Source organism: Plodia interpunctella, chromosome 19 (genome assembly GCF_027563975.2).
Source record: "Plodia interpunctella isolate USDA-ARS_2022_Savannah chromosome 19, ilPloInte3.2, whole genome shotgun sequence".
Lineage (NCBI taxonomy): Eukaryota > Metazoa > Arthropoda > Insecta > Lepidoptera > Pyralidae > Plodia > Plodia interpunctella.
The window spans coordinates 5371568-5392430 of NC_071312.1; the positions used below are offsets into that span (position 1 = coordinate 5371568).

A 20863-nucleotide genomic window follows, 5' to 3' on the forward strand; every position below is an offset into this window, starting at 1 on the left:
AAAGAAATATTATTTATCTATGATTGTGAAGAATTTTGTAGTCTCCCTATATTTATAAATTTGATCTGATCTGCCTGATCAGCTGATCGGACCACGGTTTAAATAAATATACGTATGTGGATCGGACCTTATATGGAAAGTCGAAATTAACGATGGAAATATAACTAAGTATGAGCAATTAAATATTTTTCTCCTTATTTGTAATCGTAATCTTTGCAATTTTCTCTTGACCCTATTATCCAGGTTCTAGATTGGTAATAGATTTATTCAACCTGAGATATATTTTTTATTAAGGTTATAACTCCCAAGTGGAATGCAACCAGCAACACTGTAACAAAAAAGCATAATTTAGCAAAGACCCTATCTGAACAACATTACAACGGATCTACATAATATACGTGCAGCCTTATCTTTATGGGGTCAGTAAATCGAAAATGCAAGCTTGCATGCACACATCCTTCCTCAAACCATACGTAATTATTCGGCAGTATAACAGAATTAATTCGGAGGAAAGCGGCAATTAGATGTCGGGTACGAAATGTTTTGTCTTATTTAGGGTTCCATACCCAAAGGGTGAAACGGGACTTTATTACTAAGACTCTGCTGACGTCCCTCCGTCTGTCACCAGCCTACAGGCTGGACTCATAGCTGGACATTTGACAGTGCTATTTGAATGTACAGGCTTATTTTATATAAATTGGCATCCTTTTTTTTATTTCGTATGGAACCGCTGACATTTTCGTGATTTCGGGGTTTCCGCAATACGAAAAGTAGTTCAGTATAATGAACTGAACTTGTAGTGTAGAGTACAGTCAACACATGCACATCAAGTTACTACTGCATGAATCTCTATGCCGCGGTAATAGCGGCGAGTTTGCAATGAATTTGTGTAGGTTGATGTGCTGTTGACCGTGCCTAAACAAAATGATGGCAATGTGTATAAAACCAATATAACATATTACAATATGTTAAAAAATAAAACATTTTTAACAAATTTAAAGCTCAATGGGTTATGTTGGTCACATTAATCGTCTGCGGATCTCATTACTTTTTAAACTATGTAACTTTAATTACAAAATTGAACATGAAACACACCTGTTTCTACAATCGCACACAACAGCTACGTTTATGATATTTTCAGTGCAGTTGTTACAGCTGAGGTGTCCGAGTGGTTAAGGAGTTGGACTTGAAATCCAATGGGTTCTACCCGCGCAGGTTCGAATCCTGTCCTCAGCGAGAGATAATATTTTGTTCTTTTCTAAATAAAGTTATTGCTAAACAGCAAACATACATAATATATAGAAACCTATATTCGCGTGAATTGAAAAATTGTTTCATAGATTGGTATTGCTCTCAAGCGGTAGGGGTGTAATGGTTAAGATGCTCGCCTATGAACCGAAAAGTCCCTGGTTCGAATCCTACTCTTGCCACATGAGTTTGCATTTCTGACTTATGTTCAATCTACTATATCTATTATACATGTCAGACTTGCTTACGGTGAAGGAAAACATCGTGAGAAAACCTGCACTCATGATTATCAACTTGTGTGTGAAATACAGAAGGCATACTTGGCAAAACATTACATTAATAGTATCAAGAAAGTAGTTGTGTGTCTTTCATTCCATGTTATGACTACGACTCTTAGCTATGAGGGAGACGGCTGTGATGCAGTGGAATTGCTGTGATATATCCATACTCGATAGTATACTTATTAATTCTTTTACTCATTCGCTCTTATGTTTATATACACATTGACAGTGTAAATATCAAATAATAAACTAAATACAATTGTAATACTTATTCCTAGGTACAATATACATTTCTTCCAGTACATTAGCGAACTAAGAAAAAGAGGTACAACCTATTAAATTTTATAACGTCATTAAATGTGATCGTGAAAGTTTAAAGATTTTTGAATTTCAAATGTATAATGTGGAAGATTTCCAAAGTTGCCTTTATCATATTTATAAGTTTATCACTACTTCCTTATCTATATCTAATCACGCAGATTCAGGTGGCATGTCGCGAAAATATAGTTAAATATTTAAAATGTTAGTACGTAGTGCGGTAGTTATGGAAAGAACTTAAGTACATATGCACTTGGAGATAGACTGTCTCTCTCTCTCTCTCATTTGAATGTGTCTGGCTGTTTGTCACGCTCAGATGAGAGATAGAGCTGCAGTTTAAAAATTAACCTATATTTCTTAAAGTTTCGACTCCGATACCAGTATCCTGTTAGACGTTCACTCTCTTTGAATGTTACCTCGAACTTGGAATGCTGTTGTTGCCAGTCAGTTATCAAAGCTTTTTATTATGAAGTGGTAGGTCCTCTAGGGCGTCAACAGCACGTTGTGTGTATCATCGGAAGTCTGTTTCACCTGAGCGTTTTTCATGTTTCTTCCTTAGCCATTAGGCGTTGGAGTGTGAGGTCTTACATCATCTTCTCCACTTCGCATGGTCTCCGTCATCCTTAGTTAAATCCTCTTTGACAGAAAACCTACACTTTTTGGGTTTGTCTCTTCTGTCATGACCAGGCGGAAAGGCATTTCTCTACGTTTATGTCGTGTCTAAATGTCATAATCTATAGAAAGCAATATATAAAAGTCCTATAAATAAAATGTACAAGACGTTTAAATCAAACGAAACGGCATAAGCCAAAATATAGCGGATTAAAAAGCATGAACAAATGCGTGAACTGAATGAACGACAATGTTGACCCGACACACATACTCCCCAGCAAATATTGTACTACTACGACACATAAAATGGCAGCTGAACAAACGGACTTACATCTCAATAAAGCTATTGTTACTGTTGATAGGTGTACTTGCCATTCTGTGAAATGAAACGCAGATATATCAATATTAAGGCTCGAGACAGATATTCTTCTAGGGAAATGATCCTTTAAAACATATAAAAACACAGATTGATTTTTACGTCCATATATTTTCTTTATATAATTTCTATTAAAAGTTATAACAATTGAAGTTATGAAGAAGTACAAGCATTTTCTTACCAAAGCCTAAAAATTGATGTATCATTAACACTTTTAATAAATGAAAGAAACTAATTTATTTAGTCAATTCAATAAATCTATTATTGTTATTATTTGTAAAAGTCACTTTTTCATGCTGGTCTGGGAGCAAAACACAACATAGAATGTGCCAGCTGCTTCTTCTCCTAAGGTTATAAACAGAGGATCTTATCATAGCTAACAACTTGTCACTATTTCAGAATCTTAATTTAATTAATGATTCCACTATTCAGCCGGACGTGATGTACATTAACAGTGGACTCATGAAGTTGTACTCGTAATTAGTGATGCCATCGAATCGCGATGCAACCGGATCACGGTATTTGATGGCTCAGCGCGGATTTACCATTTACATCTCACCATCGAGTCGACTCGAAGGGAGACGCAGCGAACCAATCACATTGCGCCATTGTGACGAAACTACAACCACATTGTAATGTTTTTGGTTCGCTGCGTCTCACTTTGAATCGATTCGATGGTGAGAAGTGAAATGCAAACCCATTGTCCATAATCATAATTGTTATCGATATTCTGCAGGTTGGCGTCAGTGAATTCGCATACTAAGTAAACTATTATATCCCTTCATAAAACTTATCAGCACTTCACAGATCCCGCGTGCATTTTGGGTGTAAACCAACATTTGATAAGAAGCCGACTGGATGTCGCTGTTGTAATTTTTTTATAGGAAGTCACGTCAATGATATAGGGACAGTCGACTAAAACAAAAAATATGTAGAAACAACGAATTAGAGTTGGAATATACTCGTAATTAGCTTTGCCCCGCACGCCTGGTCGTAGCGAATTATTTATAAATCTGTAGCATCATTTTAATTTTTTAAAATAATCAAAACCATTACACATACCAAACAGTATATGTACTCTGATTTTAAACATTGACTTACTTTTTATCATTACAATACCTAATCGTAAACACATAACCGTGCTTACTTTGCAAAACCATTCGAAAAGTTACACGATTTCCATTTCTTTTTATATTTAAGGAACAGTTCAATTTAATATGTATGTTTTTAAAATAATATATGTATAAGAGACATTCACCAAAAATTCGTCAGGTTAAGCAAGAATCTTCATTTAGCGGAACACAATAATTGGGGCACTTTGCGCGCGCGCCGCGTAAAGCGCATTCATCATGTGCGCCTGAGATGTTGATGGGTAGCGGCTTTATCGATATAAATTTATCGATATTGTTAATCAATACATATAATCAACATCAATATATATAATAAAACAGCAGTAAAAAAAGTGTTTCTGTACATTGAAGATATTTAAATAAAAAAAATTGAGATCGATAGAGAATCAGTAATAGAATAAGAATTCAAAAAAAAGTCTGTGTGTTTGTTACAGACTTTTTTAAATTCTGGCACACGCACACACACACGTTAATCTCTGGATCTACTGGACGGATTTGAATGAAACTTTTTTGTTGTATAGCTATAAACCCTGCTCAACATATAGGGTATAATTTATTTTTATAACGACTTAGGTGTCGCAGTGGTAAAGTGAGTGCCCCTGAATCGAGAGGTCCCGGGTTCAATCCCCGGTTGGCTCATGATGGAAAATGATCTTATTCTGATTGGCCCCGGGTCTTGAATGTTTGTAGTGTTTATCTATATATATATATATATATATATATATATATATATATATATATATATATAGATATCCCATAACACAAGTCTCGAACTTACTTTGGGGCTAGCTCAATCTGTGTGATTTGTCCTAATATCTATTTATTTTTTTTGGAAACTGGAACAGCTCTAGCAGAACCTATAAAGACCAGCTGAACTGTATGAAAGATCGAAAAGTCACATTAACAAAAATTGTTCGCTGATGAGCATTTTCTGTAGACTTTTAAAAATCTAAGATATGGAACACCTGATGATGAACACCAACAGACCCACTAAACTATACCTAACATATATAACAAAACCATCTTAACAATAGTTTGTCAGCCTGATGAGCATTTTCTCTAAACTTATAAAAATCGAGGATATGGAACACCTGGTGATGAACTCCAACAGACCAGCTACATTATAACAGATATGACAAAATCGCCTTAACAAAAGTTGATCAGCCTAATGAGCATTTTTAACATAGGTATTTATAAAAAGACTCATTTGGTCCACGTTTTTGACCATGATTCACAAACATCTTGAGACTTTCAAAAATCTATTTTATTCCCCATGTCTTCTTTGCCGCGAGCAACACTCTTTTATAATATATATGAAAATGACGTCTTAGTAAAAGTTAACCAATCTGATAAGCATTTTCTGTTAAGTGAAGTCTTAGCAGAAATTGTTCCACCTGAGAAGCAGTAACGGTTGGCGCATTAAAATAGATGATTTCAAACATTTCTGAGACTGAAGTTGTGCTGTAATAAAGTTAATCTTATATTTACCCCATATTATTATAACATAAGCTGGGAGTACCTCCACGCGGTGAAGGCGGAAACAGTTTGGGCTAAGTTTTGATGACGACGGAAGGTATTCGTTGAAAACTTGCCTGAACTGGCTAAAACTATCATTTATGTATAGAATATGCCTTGTTATTTTCTCTCTAATAATTTTGATTCCTTACCAAAAATAGTTCGGCTATGTGAACGAAGTCGCGGGCATTAGCTAGTTCGATTGATAAATCATAGTATTATATAACTGCTGAATTATTCTTAGGGAATGTTATCTTAGAGAATGAAAGTTAATGGAATACAATACGGATTTTCATTTTGAGTACGTAATGAATTGAATATAATGGTTGACCGGATTAAAATAAAAGTTAGACTGGTTTTAGGACATAGTGACGGGGGAATTGAAATGGACAAGTCTGAATAGTGTTGGATTGAAATGGACAAGTCTGAATAGTGTTGGATTGAAATGGACAAGTCTGGATAGTGTTGGCTAAGGTTATGCTTTTATGAACTTCAGTATGTAGTAATTTAAGATTCTTAAATCAAAAATTTAAGAATCTTAAATTTTTAATTTAGTTTTCATTTCATCCGAAGTTTTAGGCATCATCTCATCTGTTAGAAAAGAGCTGACGGTTTCTAACCGGCTCAAGACACATATTTCAAACTAAGAACAATTAAATTCTCTTTCAACTTTAAAAACCAGATCAAAGTTCAGCTATTTGGCTTTATGTATGATGCCATTGGTTAGACACACAGACACGTTAAAGTGTTATAACTCCTCCGTGGTTATAAAAGTTATAACCGACAAGGGTTAAAAAGGGAACTAAAATCTAAATGTTTAAACACAGTAATATTTTGATACTATTTATCTATTCCTTGATATAACCAATCGTATAAGAATTACATTTGGAAATTATTAAAGTTATGATTTAAAAAATATATGTATTCTTTATTTTACTGGAGGGTTCGTATTGTCATAGCTAACTTCTACCAACTAATAAAAAATCATGATAATTGTAATAAATATCCAGGTTTTCAAAGGCGTTCAAAGCACAAAAACTAATACTAAGAAATAAATTATAAAATTTAAAAACATGTTTACATCGATACCAACTTTGGGCCCGCACTAGTCCACATCTGTGTCAGATGTTTGCTTGCAGGTGCTGAGCGCGCAGGTGAGCGCCATACTAGGCCCGGACAGCCCGCCAAAATCTTACGAGAACCTTCTTATACTACACATTTGAATTAAGAATATTACTGTAACTGGCCTGAAAAAGTGCTAAATGTTTCAGAAAGTGTTGTAAATTTTGAATTTAGAATGCAGCTATAAACCGAATGGGCCTGCACACGGCGAACAAGTTTTTCAAATTTATTTAGAACTAGCTGCGCCCCCTATGCTTCGCTCCCGTGGAAATTTCAGCATAAAAATTGCTCTGTGTTATTCTAGGTTACAGTCTACCCGTGTACAAATTTCATAACAATCCGTCCAGTAGATTTTGCGTGAAAGAGAAACAAACATACACACACATACAAACTTACATCCTCACAAACTTTCGTATTTATACTAGTAGTAGGATTAGGAAACCGAAACAGGCTACTAGTTTTCAAATAAGTCTGAAACAATAGGCAGCGATAATATGGATGAAAAGCGAGCAAAATGATTGTAAATGAAATGAAATACACTTGTGTCTACATTATGGTAACGTTATGGATATACAATGTCTATTTTCAGTGCAGTTGTTGCAGCTGAGGTGTCCGAGTGGTTAAGGAGTTGGACTTGAAATCCAATGGGTTCTACCCGCGCAGGTTCGAATCCTGTCCTCAGCGGTGTAATTTTTTTTTGTAAAAAATAAAATTATGTATTTATAGATAGTCTATGTCATAATATGCGATCAAAATTCTTACAAATATCTGAGATTTATAATGTGGCTTGATAATTTTGACAAATGAAAATGTACCAAAAATGACTGAGATTTTTGCAAAACACAAAAACAGTATTTTTTGTTTATTAAACAGAAAAAAAATACTTGCAAGTACCAAGTTTGGTTTGTGGGTGATGGATCGGGTGATATGTAGTCATAGACAAAGTGTTATATGCTTTTTTTTTTAACTTTATGTCACCATAATTCTCTTTAACTTACCCCTATTGTTCACAATCTTATCCGTATGATGATCTAACTCAAATCTGATCAAGCCTAAATTGTTTTAGGTAAACAAGTTAGTTACTGCTAAATTATATATTGTACATGACTAAGTATATCTGTGATATATTTACCAGAGCTAGTGTTATGCCGTTCCCGATTTGCTCTTTCCGGGAATCCTAAGTTTCTTCCCTTTAGGGAAGAAGTTACTTCCCTTTAGGGAAGAAACTAGGGATGTTATGTTCCCGGGACCTTTCTCATCAAATTGGGAAAGTTTCCAAAAAAGGGGGCACGTTCTGGTTAACGGTTTATCATAACTAAATCATTATCATTAAATAGTACAAAACATAGTTGCTTCCCGCTGTCTGTCTGTCCCTATGTATGCTTAGATCTTTAAAACAACGCAACGGAATTCGATGTGGGGCTTTTTAATAAATAGTGTGATTCGTAAAGAAGGTTAGGTGAATAATTTATTATGGTTTTACCCGAGACGAACTTCAGTAAGTATACACGGTATATAGCACCAACAACAACATAAAAAGGCAATATTAAAAAAAGAGAAGTCCCAGAAGCTAATATATATGTAGTTATGTATATATGTACATATAAGCGCGAAAGTTAAAAAAAACAGTAACTAGAATACAAACGTCCTATTTATCAAACACAATGTATGTAGGTACTATTTATCGTTGTACTATGTAAATATGCTTTTTATCTCCACTATATCGATGACAATATCTTCATGTACATATATTTACAGTGTTGTATTCATTTATTTATTGTATCGATTTGAATGACAGTGAATATGAAGGCCACAGAAATCGAAATATTTTTTAATTACTTAGAAATGGCATAAGGTGTCTTGTTTCTAGTGAAATACTCTATCTCTCATCGGAACGTGCTCCCGGTTTCTTCCTCAGCCGTTGACCGTTGGAGCCCACGGTTCGCCATAAAGGTTAGTGAAATATAATACTCTAAACTTGTATTCAAATTGTATGTAAATCTAGTTGTCTATAGGAAATATCCATTATTTATCATCAAATAAGGATGTTGACAGGTTAAAAATAAATTGTTATAATAAGCAGTATTTAAATAAAGGACCATAATAATTGAATGGCAATTTAGATAATCAATTTTATCGTTTACATGTTTATTTTTTTTTGTTGTTAACTAGAATTTATTTTTGACTCCTGAAAATGATCATTTTGCATCTTAACTTAAACGGGAATCGAACCCGGGACTTCCGGCATGATAACTATTAAATTACAGAAGTCATCACATATATGTTCTATAGATGTGGATAATTTTCTTATTTTTCTTTGATATTCTTCTTATATATTGGATACTAAATAGTTTCTTGCCAGAATCGAGCCACTTCTATGGCTTCATCAGAAACTGCCATTAGGTCAGTCTGAGTAGAGTCCGTACCACGAAACAAGTCTCTCAGACGTGGCGCTGCTGTCGCTGCAAAAAGCAATGTGACCTATCTGTCATTGATAGTTCCTCATATTACCGCGGGCCTTCCGTGGTCTCTACAGGTGTTAATATTAAAAGGCGAGACAAGAAGACAGATGATCAATTCCGTGGAGAAACCTATTATATAATTTTATAACTACTATATCCTGTTCTATATCAGTTTTAAACTCCATGATTTATCGTCAGCAATTTAGCAAATACCGTTTAACGCAAAGTATGGTCGCCTGTATATCAAATTACCCTGCAAATAACACTATTCTAGGCTAGTTTTCGAAGGATTAGGTCGGTAGATGTGGTGTGGACTGTACTGTAACCCTTCATTTCCCTTTCGCCTGAGTTTCGCAACCACGTGTGTTTATATAGACGACTTTGTCAATTAACCGGATTTCAAATGTGGCTTAAACACAAGCTAACTAAATATTATGCAAACTAGCTGATTGAGAAATATGTCAGTTTGTTAATAGGCTATTATGAAGTCCTTTTATATTATGTAGGCTTAAAATCTAGACAGCGCTAAACATTCTCTCTGATTCCGGTTGCGTTCGAGGCTGTGACGCCGCAAAGCCAGTAAGGGTAAAATAACTTTAATATTTTGAAGATTTGGCTTGATGCCGGCATGACATCTACCCTCCTTGGGAATGCTCTTGTTGCTTATCTATAGCTGTTTAAGCTATATATACATTAGTCCGAAACACGGAGGACCTCAAAATAATTTAGGTCATCCATCCAATGACCGACCATTGTGAGAGTGTCTTAACTTTATCTGAGGCCGAGCGCGCTAACCTCAGCGCCATAGAATCTGTGCTCAGCGCTCAGCGCCATTGAGATCCTTATTTTAAATAAACACATTTCTATTTATTTCAAGTGTAAGAGTCACGTGCGTGGACTAGTTACCAATATATTTTCTGTCAAAGTAATTGTTTTGCATTGCGCATGCGCACACATCTGCCTGCTCCCGTTAGCTCGTTCGCTCAGGGACGCGCGCCTTTCACGCACTTTTGACGAGCCGGATCAATCCGCTGTGATCCGGTTGGCTCAATGACATTTCGCGGGTCAAAATAGTCGTTTATTACTCCTCTCATTAGCACGTAATTGCATGCTAGAATACACCTTAAGCATTGTTCAAAATTGCGAGGTAATTTAGGTCATTGCGTAACAATTAGATCATTTTTGACACAAGTCTTCGTCAAGTGAGAAATATTGGATAATTAAAAAAAATGTAGTAATAATAATTTACTTAATTTATATCATATCGAGTGTGTTATTTTATGCCTAACCTTGTTTATTATTTAAAAGAACTGAAAACAGTAAAATTTTTTGTGTCTGTACTTAACTGACTAAAATAATGAATTAGTAAGTTTTAAATTCTAGTGTATTTTTCAACTTAGCACGTACTCTTTATAAAATCTATATATAATGTGCCAATAGTGATATTTTAATTAATACACACATAAGTTATTTTATTGAAGAATATGAAGAAGGGGAAAGAGAACTATAATATGAAGTTTGATTTTATCATCAAACCACCAAATATAAAAATTGTGACATTTCACTATTCAAAATAATGACATTTGTATACATACTCTGTAGATCGTGCCGGGCATCAACGTGCATTCAAACAATAATGCTGGGGCTTCTAATATGGAGATTACAGAATAATCCCCGTGTGGAATATGTGGCGTGGGGATCCAGCCCTAGAATAGGGCCACTTCATATCCTACCGTGAGTACAAGACGACTATAACAGATAAGAGGAAACAACATACTCAGATTAATGTATTTTCAAGGAGAGTTGACGTCAGGCAGGCGGTTGGTTGTTAAATCTCAATCTATTCTACTTACGAGTATAGGTCTACTTGATGTAGCAAGCATCAATACAATAGAATTTCATTTATTATTTCCACACAAACTTAAACAAATACTATATTGGACAGAGGTACAAAATAAGTTTGTGAGAGATTAGTGTCTGAAGTAAGCAGAGCTTGTATCTCAGTCTACCAGGCTCTCCCCACAGCGAAAACATAATGAGGTAAAAAAAGTCATATCAACAAGAGAAGAAACCCAAGCACCATGGACCGACCCACTTCAATGGCTTACTTCTGTTGATTCTGTCTTATATTGCCACATCTGTTAATTTATATTTTGTGACGAAGACCACCTTGTGAGACGTCATGCGCTTTTTACCCATCTCTCCAAAGGTCAGGGCCCGCAGCGCGCTGACCGTCCTCATGTCGCCTATTTACAGTATAACCTAATTCTTTTCCCATTTTTTTAGCCTATAGTCATATTAAAAAAAAGACCTGCTATAGTAATGCGCAGGCAGAATTATGTCTAGTCGTGAGAACTAGGTCTTGTGGAAAAATAGAGACAGTACTATCCAAAATTTGATTAATATTGTCTTATAGTATTAGTAGTATTTTCTTCTTCTTTTTGCCTTATCCCTCGTGAGTGGTGTGTAACACACAATGATTTTTGGGCAATGAAGTGGCTCGCCATTGCTTTCTCCATTTTACACACTATCTCATAAATAATTAACTAGACTACAGGTTTCCTCACGATTTTTCCTTCACCGGAAGAAAATTGTGGTCTATTCAAACTATTATACATACAGGAGTCAGTTTAGTACTCATGTGGCACGAGTAGGAATCGAACCTGGGACCATTCGCATTACGCACGAATTCGGTCTCAACAATAAAGGCCGGATCGAATATAATTTCGACAATTTCCAAAAAAAAACTTTTTTAAATTGTAAGTAAGGATGAAAATAATGAAGATTTGTCATTGATAACATAAAGCCAAAAGAAAACAAAAGGCTACTACCGCAGTCATCTCCAAAACAGGATGAGTTAACGAAGGAATTCGCACCAGGACGCTAACAAAGTTAAAGCTACCACTAATAGTACAGAAGATAAGCTAGAAAGACTTTTACAGAGGATAGAACGGGGCGCAGTGATATGAATAACATATCTCTGACAACAACAAAAGCTTATATCAAAAATTACATGAAATCACCATTGAAATGGTTTAATTGAATGAACGTAGGATCGGATTAAAATTTTAATTATTGAACTTTAATGGAATAAAAATTATATTATTCCTACCGTATAGAAAAAAATAGAACATTTGTACTTTGTTTACTGTATTGTAAGTTGTAAGTTTAATATTTATAGGTATTTAGGTTGTGTATACCACTTCCATTTCCTCTCAGAATAGTATTTCTTTGGAACCAGGTGTCGTATCAGAGCGAATGGTAATTTTAAATCAAGTAACATATACATTTTAATGAAACACTTTGTCTCTGTACTATCACTGCGTTGTGTTTATACACATTGAAGTGACATTTTTATGCATCAATATTTGTGTAGCGGGACACTTTTATGTGACAATGTATTTAACCACACCTAACGGGGACCAACTTTGATCTTGAGTTGATCTTAATAAACTGCAACTCTCTCTCTCTCTCTCTTCTGAGCATTGTTCTCGTTTCTTCCGAAGACGTAGCCCAGAGTCCGCTTTCCTATATTTCCTTCTCCATTACGTCGTCTTCGGTATCCCTATAGGAGCGTAACATTTCTAATATTATTCAGAATAGATGACTTTCTTATGCATTTGCAAGTATCTACTTTATCATGCATGTTTCATGACATTTTTTACTTATTACTATTAGCAAGCTACAAACTATTTGCATTTTGAAATGACAACTATTAAATATTAAATTCCAGAAATATTGAATTTGAAAATTTAAAATTTTTATTTATAAGTATGCATGTCAATCAAATATTTCATGACCTGATTAACTTGAGACTTTTTTTATAGCCCCAAAGAGTACAAAGCATCAGTAGAGGGGTTTCATTTGAATACCGTTCGAAATTCAAAATGATCATCGACAGGGGGCGTGGGAAAAAGGCCTTCTGTTCCAACCTCTTTTTTCAAATCCTCATTGAAGATTACACCTGCTGGCCGTGCGCAGCTTTCGATAAAAAATCAGTGCGTTCTTTTTTCGAACGGACCTATCGTGGTTCGATATTCTTATGGGCATTTTATTTTTAAAGTAGTCGTGAGATACTCGGTATACTACGATTATTAAGTGGTAGAATCACGATGCGGTAATTTGGTTTTTTCGATGAAGGGTTATTGATCATTATTTAAGACATCATAAAGTCGAGCTGGTTTTTCGAGTCGACTCGACAATGACCCGATCTCATTAAAGTTATTTTTCACATTAAATTGGAAGTTTCTAGTTTGAAAATGTGAAAATAAATCAACCTACCGCATGCATAATAATCATGCAACGTGAATAAAAAGCGAAGAGGTTTGAATCGACTCATCTGATAAAAAATCACAAAGTAATTCTGTTAAATTAAGCATAGTACTGTCACGTACGCACGTAATAGACCGCGGGATAAAAACTGCGCTAGTAATTTAGTTGTTATGCCAGAACAGTGATTTGTGTTCTTTTTTATTTTTATTCTTTTTCAAGATTGTGGACAGTTTCATTTAAACCAAATTGTTCGAATTTCACCTGTTCTCTATATCAGTTTGAAAAAAGAATGTGCTGTATTATTTCTTCTAGAAAAGTAAGCACCTTTATTAAATTAGAAAACAAGTAACCTATATTCTTATCAGACACAAATGTAATATTTTTCGTTTTACTATGTTATGAGTATGCTATCTAACAAGCAGCAGTTTGTTAGTATATTCCTAGTTCAATACACATAAAGGTGCTACATGTAGTATGTAGGTATATCATTGGTATTTTTATTATATGCCTGGTGCTTAGAATTGCACATGACCTAGACTTTATCTATTATCACGATAGGTGGCGCGACTATTAACGTTTTAATATTTTTTTTATTTGTGTTCTATCGTTTACTCGTTATGGCTGCACACTTGCACACACATTCCGATAGCTTTAATGAGGTTTCTTGTTAGAATTGGCGCGCTATCATTCTGTATTTTATAACATAATTGGATTATTATTATTGTTAGTATAATAAGTGGCTTACAAAACGCGTATTCCTGTGTTACAAGCTTGATATTACAGACTTGATATGAAAATTATTTGCATAAGCTTTTTCTCACATAACTTGACTAGAGTGGCGTCATGTACAATCAACACCACAATAACATATACATTTTCTTGCAAAATCGTCATTATTTTATTGTAGACATTAAATAGGGACTAATTTACTTAGATTTGTTTCTGTGGGTATAATCTATGAATATTATGAAGTGAAGTGTTAATGTTAGTTTGTATTTTCAGCGCGACTGTATGAAAACATAGACCGATTTTTAAATAAATAAAAAAAATAAATAAAATCAATTTATTGCAGGTAACAAAGAAAAAAGTATATTTATTTTAAAATAAAAAGAATCAGACAACAACATCAAGTCTATTATGAATGAAGTAATTGAATAAGAATTATTAAAAAATTAATAAAAAAATACTGTTTAATTAATTTATCAAAGTTATTCGTTCCTTGTTTCTGTAAAGGAATTCAGGAAAGGAAGGTAGAAAGTTCCTTTACAATGTGTGTAATCACATTGTAAGTTATTCGTTCCTTGTACCTTTACACACATTGTAAAGGAACAAGGAACATTAACTTTGATAAATTAATTAAACAGTTTTTTTAAATTTATTTTTTATTACTCTTTCATTTAATTAAACACATAAAATCTAGAAACTAGTTGTTTTATTCCACAGTTAATTTATTTACTTTTAATTTTTAATATTGTTTTATTTTTCAATTATGCCAGTGTATTAATATGTGTCGAATGTGGACAACCATACATGGAAAGCGCGTGCGCACCGGCCGCCATTACTAGGCCTGCCTATCACATTCCATTTTCAAAATTGGAATTCAATGTTAATTTCAGCCAGTTATTTTTACTATTTGGATCTGTCGATAGAAGGTGGACTTGGGTAATAAATTATATTTGTGTAATTAAAAGATATGTTCGATTGCAAGGAGAAATTGATTTTAGTAAATACTTAACTTAGCCTCTTTACTTAGCATCTTTACGATTTTAGTATCGCATTAAAAGTTAAAAAGTAACTTAACAGAGTTATTAAATACTAGCTTTTGCCCGCGGCTGCGCCCGCGTAGATATCCCACGGGGACAGTTATTTTTCCATACTTCAAACGTATCATTTTCCATACTTCAAACGTATGCAAAATTACAAGAGCTTGAAGAGGTAACAAACAAACTTACTTTCGCATTTATAATATTAGGATTTTGTCACTAGTCCTATACTTCTAAATCATTGAAAGACGAATTTAAATTTCGTTTGAATTACAAACATCACATAAATACATTTACTTTCTAAACAACTTGATCTTGCAACCTGCAAGTCTCCAGAATGCCCTCTCTTCCGCCGGGAGCAGCCTGTTCCGTTTCCGCCGGAAATGGCGGGATTCGGCGAACTTTTTTTGAATCTTTTTTTTTTGCACAGTTCTGCACCCTCTTTGTCCCACATCCTCTCGCCTGATTGAAGGTGCAATTTGACCTTGGGATTATATTTCATGCGTCAAGTTATGACGTTTTGCATTAAATTTTAAATGACTCTAAAGCCATATCCGCATATTTTCCTCAGCAACCTCGCATCTGCCACTGCTGTCAGATTTGATTCGTCGCTTAAAGGCATCTAACATGGCTTAATATCACCATCTAGTCGCAGAACGAAATAGTCATCTATTGTGCAGGTTTCCTCACAATGCAAATGATCGGTATATAAACTCATGTAGCACGAGTAGTATTCAAACTGGGGGTCTTTCGATCGCAAACTGACGTCTTAACTACCGGAGTACTATCGCTTCGTCTTCTAGCTTTTTGTGTTTTTATATAATTCTTATAGAGACGTATAACCATACAAATTTTAAAGGCCGGCGAATATTTGTATCAGACTTGAACTTTTCTTAAAGAATCGCATTTAACTTCAAAGCAAATAGGTGCAGCTATTGTGTACTTGTTAAGTTTCGGTAATGGACCAACTCGTAAAGTTAACATTAAAATATGAAAGTACATATACAGAGATAATGTGTTAAGTTTATTGGGACTTCACGCTGATTTAGAAAATCTGCGATAAATAAAGCGTTTGTTTGTACCTGCGCAGTCGCACCATCTGAGCACCAATCAAACCTTTGTAAGGAATCACTACAACAATAAGGTGCGGCAGATGGCAAATACTCCAAACACTTGTGTCAGACCATGATTTTTTTTTTTCAAACACCATATGCACTGCGATCTAGAAATTAAAACCCACCTTTTTCATATTTGCATCTCAGCGACACATGTCGCTGCACAAAAAAATCCCGAGATTTAGGAAAAAAATTGGGGAAAAAAGCACGGTGGAGCGACAGATGTATACGAAAAGAAACATCTAAGCACGTGCCATCTGCCAAATCTCTTAAGAAACACGCACACAAGGGCCGAATAGGAAAAGAAAAAATACAAGGAAACGCACACATGGAGAAGCGCGTCATCGATCACAGATCGGCGCACGCGCCGCCGCGGCAGATGGTGCGCTATGATTGGTCGAGACTGTTATTCTTATTTCCGCACAATACCTCGATAAGGAATATGACTTACAGCCGTGGACACTCGAGATGGACAATATGATTTATTGTATCAAAAGTATTTGCTACAATTTTCTGTAGAAAGCATTCCCGACTGCAATTTCTACTTTCTTATTATTAATAATTTATTTTTGCTATTGTTATCGAGAACCGTTTACTTTCATTCTTTTATCTAATAGCATCAATTAATGACGGTGATAATATACAAAAGTTGTTGTCATATTAATTACTATTCATTAATCATATTTAAGTTTCTCTGCTTTGTCTTCATTTGGAACACTTTATAATAATATGCAGTTCTAGTTCATTGATACAAAAAGTTTCAATTTTTTTTACAAATAATTTATCATCAAATATTACTAATTCTGTCACAGACCGTGACAGGAAATAGGTACAATCGAACGAATCTATCGATCCAATTATTTTGTTTGCCAATTTGCTCATATTTGAAAACAATATAGATGAGAAAACCATAAGAGAGACGTTTATTATTAACTCAATCACATTGAATAATTGATAGGTATTGAAGGTATACAATCACAATTCTCTGTGAAGCTAGAATTTATTCATAATTTGCTGTATATAATAGGTCGTTAGAGTCAAAACTTGTCCGGTGTTACATAGCACAACTCTTATTTATGTTCGTTTCAAATCTAATGATAAATTGTATTTGGGAATCATAAACTTTGAAGTGTTAAAGAGCTATGCTTTGCATAAACTAGAGATAAACATTAATATAGATAACATATCCAACTACTTATATAGTTAGGACTTACGTGATAACAACATAAAACGTCCATATTAAAAAAATACCTTTAAGAAAATTAGAGCGAAAATAAAAAATAAAAATGTGTAATTATTTGCACGTACCTAAAAATCTTTTAAATATATCTAGTATCTAAATAAATTGGTCACTATAACATGTATCTTTGTTTTTATTTTAAAATCTACATTATAATGTGACTAATTAGATTTGAGATGACGTGAAGATTTTAAGGAATGATTACTTATTGAAGATGTTCTTTATAAAAAGTTGATTACTAATAATTATTGACCTGACTGTTGCAAATATATCCGGTTTATATATAACCAATGCATATATATATACTGCCTATCTATCTATAGAAACATCTATGGAACATACTGATCTTTGATTAATTTATCACTTGGTCAATCAAACAATTTATCAAAGTCAAAGTTTGAGCAAGAATTTAAATGAAAAATAATCAGTTTGGATTTCCACTTAATTTGATTTGAGAATGTTAGCGTTCATTGTATCTAAATTGATTAGGAATTTCTTATTCATTTATACGGATTTATGTGTGCAACGAAAAGTAGTAAGTTTGATGGTTTATTGGCTTTTAATGAAAAAAAAAACTACCATACAGTTTGTAATTTTGTATAATTTTATATGTTAAAATTAAAATGATCAAGATGAATAACATATTAATTAGTTCACAATTGCTTAACAACAACTGTAAATGACTTGACTATTGCCTCGATCTCTATATATATACTAGTGGCCCATGCGGGCACACATATATATATATATAACATATGAATTAGCATAATAAATTACACACCTAAACCTTGGAATTGGTGAAAACCGTCCAATAATTTTTGAGACTAATGTGTTTTTATGACATATATTACTTATGAAATGTGGTCTAAAATATCATTGTTAAATAAATTTATTGCCTTGACAAAATAAAGATGTTTAAACGATCATTTATTTAAATGGTCTCATCTGCCGAAGGTTCCCATGTCTTTCAGCTCCAAAATTTTAATGATAAAAATGTTTTGAACAGAAAAAAATATATGAAAAAAATCAATAGCCTTAGATTTTGATCGAAGAAAGCCTGCTACCTGGTGAGATTCGGCAGCTGTTTCACTTAAATCGATCTCTCTAGTTGTCTTTTTCTAGCATCAAGTAAAAATATATTTGTGTCCCACTCTATGATGTAAATGATCTATGACAGTTCGTAAGGAATAAGCAAAAACGACGGCTTCTTGATTTTTTTATATTTGTAAGACATTATGTAAATACTCAGGCCTTGTAAGAATGTATATATGCCATTTGGTAATGTACAGTCAAACGGACTTCATGTTAACCTGCATGGATCTCTATGCGGTGGCAATAGCGGCGAATATGCCATAATTTTGGGTAGCTTGATGTGCTGTTAACTGGACCCGCTTAAGATCCATCTATAGTTAGTTATACCAGAGTTTAATAATTATGATTACAGAACTTCGAAACATAAAATGAAAAAACAAAACGCAACACATATATATTTATATTTTTGAAAAGAATTTGGTTCATAACACCCAAAAAGGGCTTATGATAAAATTGAAAAATAAAAGGTTCGAAAAGGTATAAAATTAGCAAGTAGATCACTCATCAGTCTCCAGGTCTACTCAAATTGGTTCAATCAAACAAAAAAATACAAATTGATCCAGTTATAATAATAACACCATTTCAGTTATTTCAAATAGTCTCGATACTGTCAATAAAATGCACCTAATTTGGCATATATTTTAATTGTGATCTCTGATGTCACACTGGTCGAGTTCGGACAAAAGCTAGACGCGAGTACTTACAAAAATAAAAATATTTTAAAAATAAACCTAAAAAGTTAATTTGGACTAGCTAAAACTCCTGAAACAACATGTATAAATAACCAATGTCTTAGTTCAACTCTTCTTTAGACTATTTAGTTTCAAATAATTCTATTTATAATAAATTTAATATCAGATAATAACATAAGTCAGTTTATAAAGAACCTAATACGAATATCAGTGACGCATGTCATTACCTTACAGACTAACTTACACATTACTATGATTATGAATATAAGGTGGAGTTCTATCTATCTCTGGGATCTATCTATGTCTATTTTAATCTCATTTTGCATAAATAAACAATAATTACTAAATAAAAATTAAAAACTTAATTATTAATTTTGTAAATCTACATATAAAACCAATCAAATAAATAAATTACTAATCAACTAATTTCTATTTCTATATACCAAGATTTTCTTCATGTATCTTATTTTCTTCTTCTTTCATCTTATCTCTCTTTTCATACTCGCTATTGTTTTCTTTCAATAGTCCAGTAAACTCGCTCCAGTCCAGTAATCCAATTTGAAATTGGTTAAAGGATTAGCTTAGTTTAGAGTGGTGTCTAGAACCTTGACTTTTTTGCTCCTTATATGTCAGCTTTGTGTATGTAATTTGTATTAGATCAATATTTATTTCTATATTCAAAGTAGGTAATTTCAAATCAAAATGGAGTACCTTAAAACTTTAGATTGTTATATGAAGATAATGTGAATGACCTGATCATTCAATACATAAATCTGATTTCAGGTACTTAAATGCCCCTAGAATAAATAATTAAAATAAATCCTGTCTTTAGAACTTTTGGCCAACCCAAAAATTATTTCAGAAATGCACGTGCAATATACTTAGTCTATTTACATTTACTTCTACATACTCAGATTTATCAAATCTCAAAGAATTCGAACCAAATTTGCTTTAATTACAACCTAACTCCATAATATTAGAACTCATTTTGCTAAATCAAGTAAAAGAATCGCGATCAGCTGATTCCCATGCTTTGTATACACACGTGTTCAGGTCAAATTTGCAATTTTTTTTAAAAGATTATCCTTTAAAAAAACCTTTTCTTTTGCGCAAGGGACGTGGGAACCTACGACACGTGCTAAAATCGAGATTTTTACCTGAAAAAATTATAAAAGCATCCGTCTCAGTATTGAAGTTTTTAGTTCACTTTTGAAGATTATACTATAGGGTATTGACTGGTGTGGATAGATATGATTGGTGTCCAAGGGAGAGGGATTAAAAATGGCATTTTTCAATGTAGTTCAATTTTGTATGACGTTTTGTATTGTGTCCTTCAAGGCTTTAACATGACAAAATGCGTTTGAAAAAAATAAATACGGAAAATGTATAGGTATTGCGTAATATTTTTGACCTAGTATGCTGTGCATTGTGTTGGAAACACAACACAAACAGCTGCAATGATTTATGTGAAAAAATAATATTTCTAAATCGGATATCAATTGAGATGCTCTGAATATAAGTCATATAGGTTTTGTATTACCGAGACTATAACGTTATTTTTGACAGTTACAATTAAAATTAAAGGAAATAGGCGGATCAAATGTTGAAACTTTTAGCGTTATGTC

General features: G+C 33.5%; 2 non-coding genes across 2 annotated transcripts; both read left to right on the plus strand.

The window, feature by feature from the left end:
• The first annotated feature begins 1154 nt into the window (after positions 1 to 1154).
• Positions 1155 to 1236, plus strand: TRNAS-UGA (transfer RNA serine (anticodon UGA)). The gene has a single exon. It is a non-coding gene; the product is annotated as a tRNA-Ser (tRNA).
• Positions 1237 to 7204: 5968 nt separating this feature from the next.
• TRNAS-UGA (transfer RNA serine (anticodon UGA)) lies at positions 7205 to 7286 on the plus strand. Its single transcript has one exon. It is a non-coding gene; the product is annotated as a tRNA-Ser (tRNA).
• Positions 7287 to 20863: the final 13577 nt, after the last annotated feature.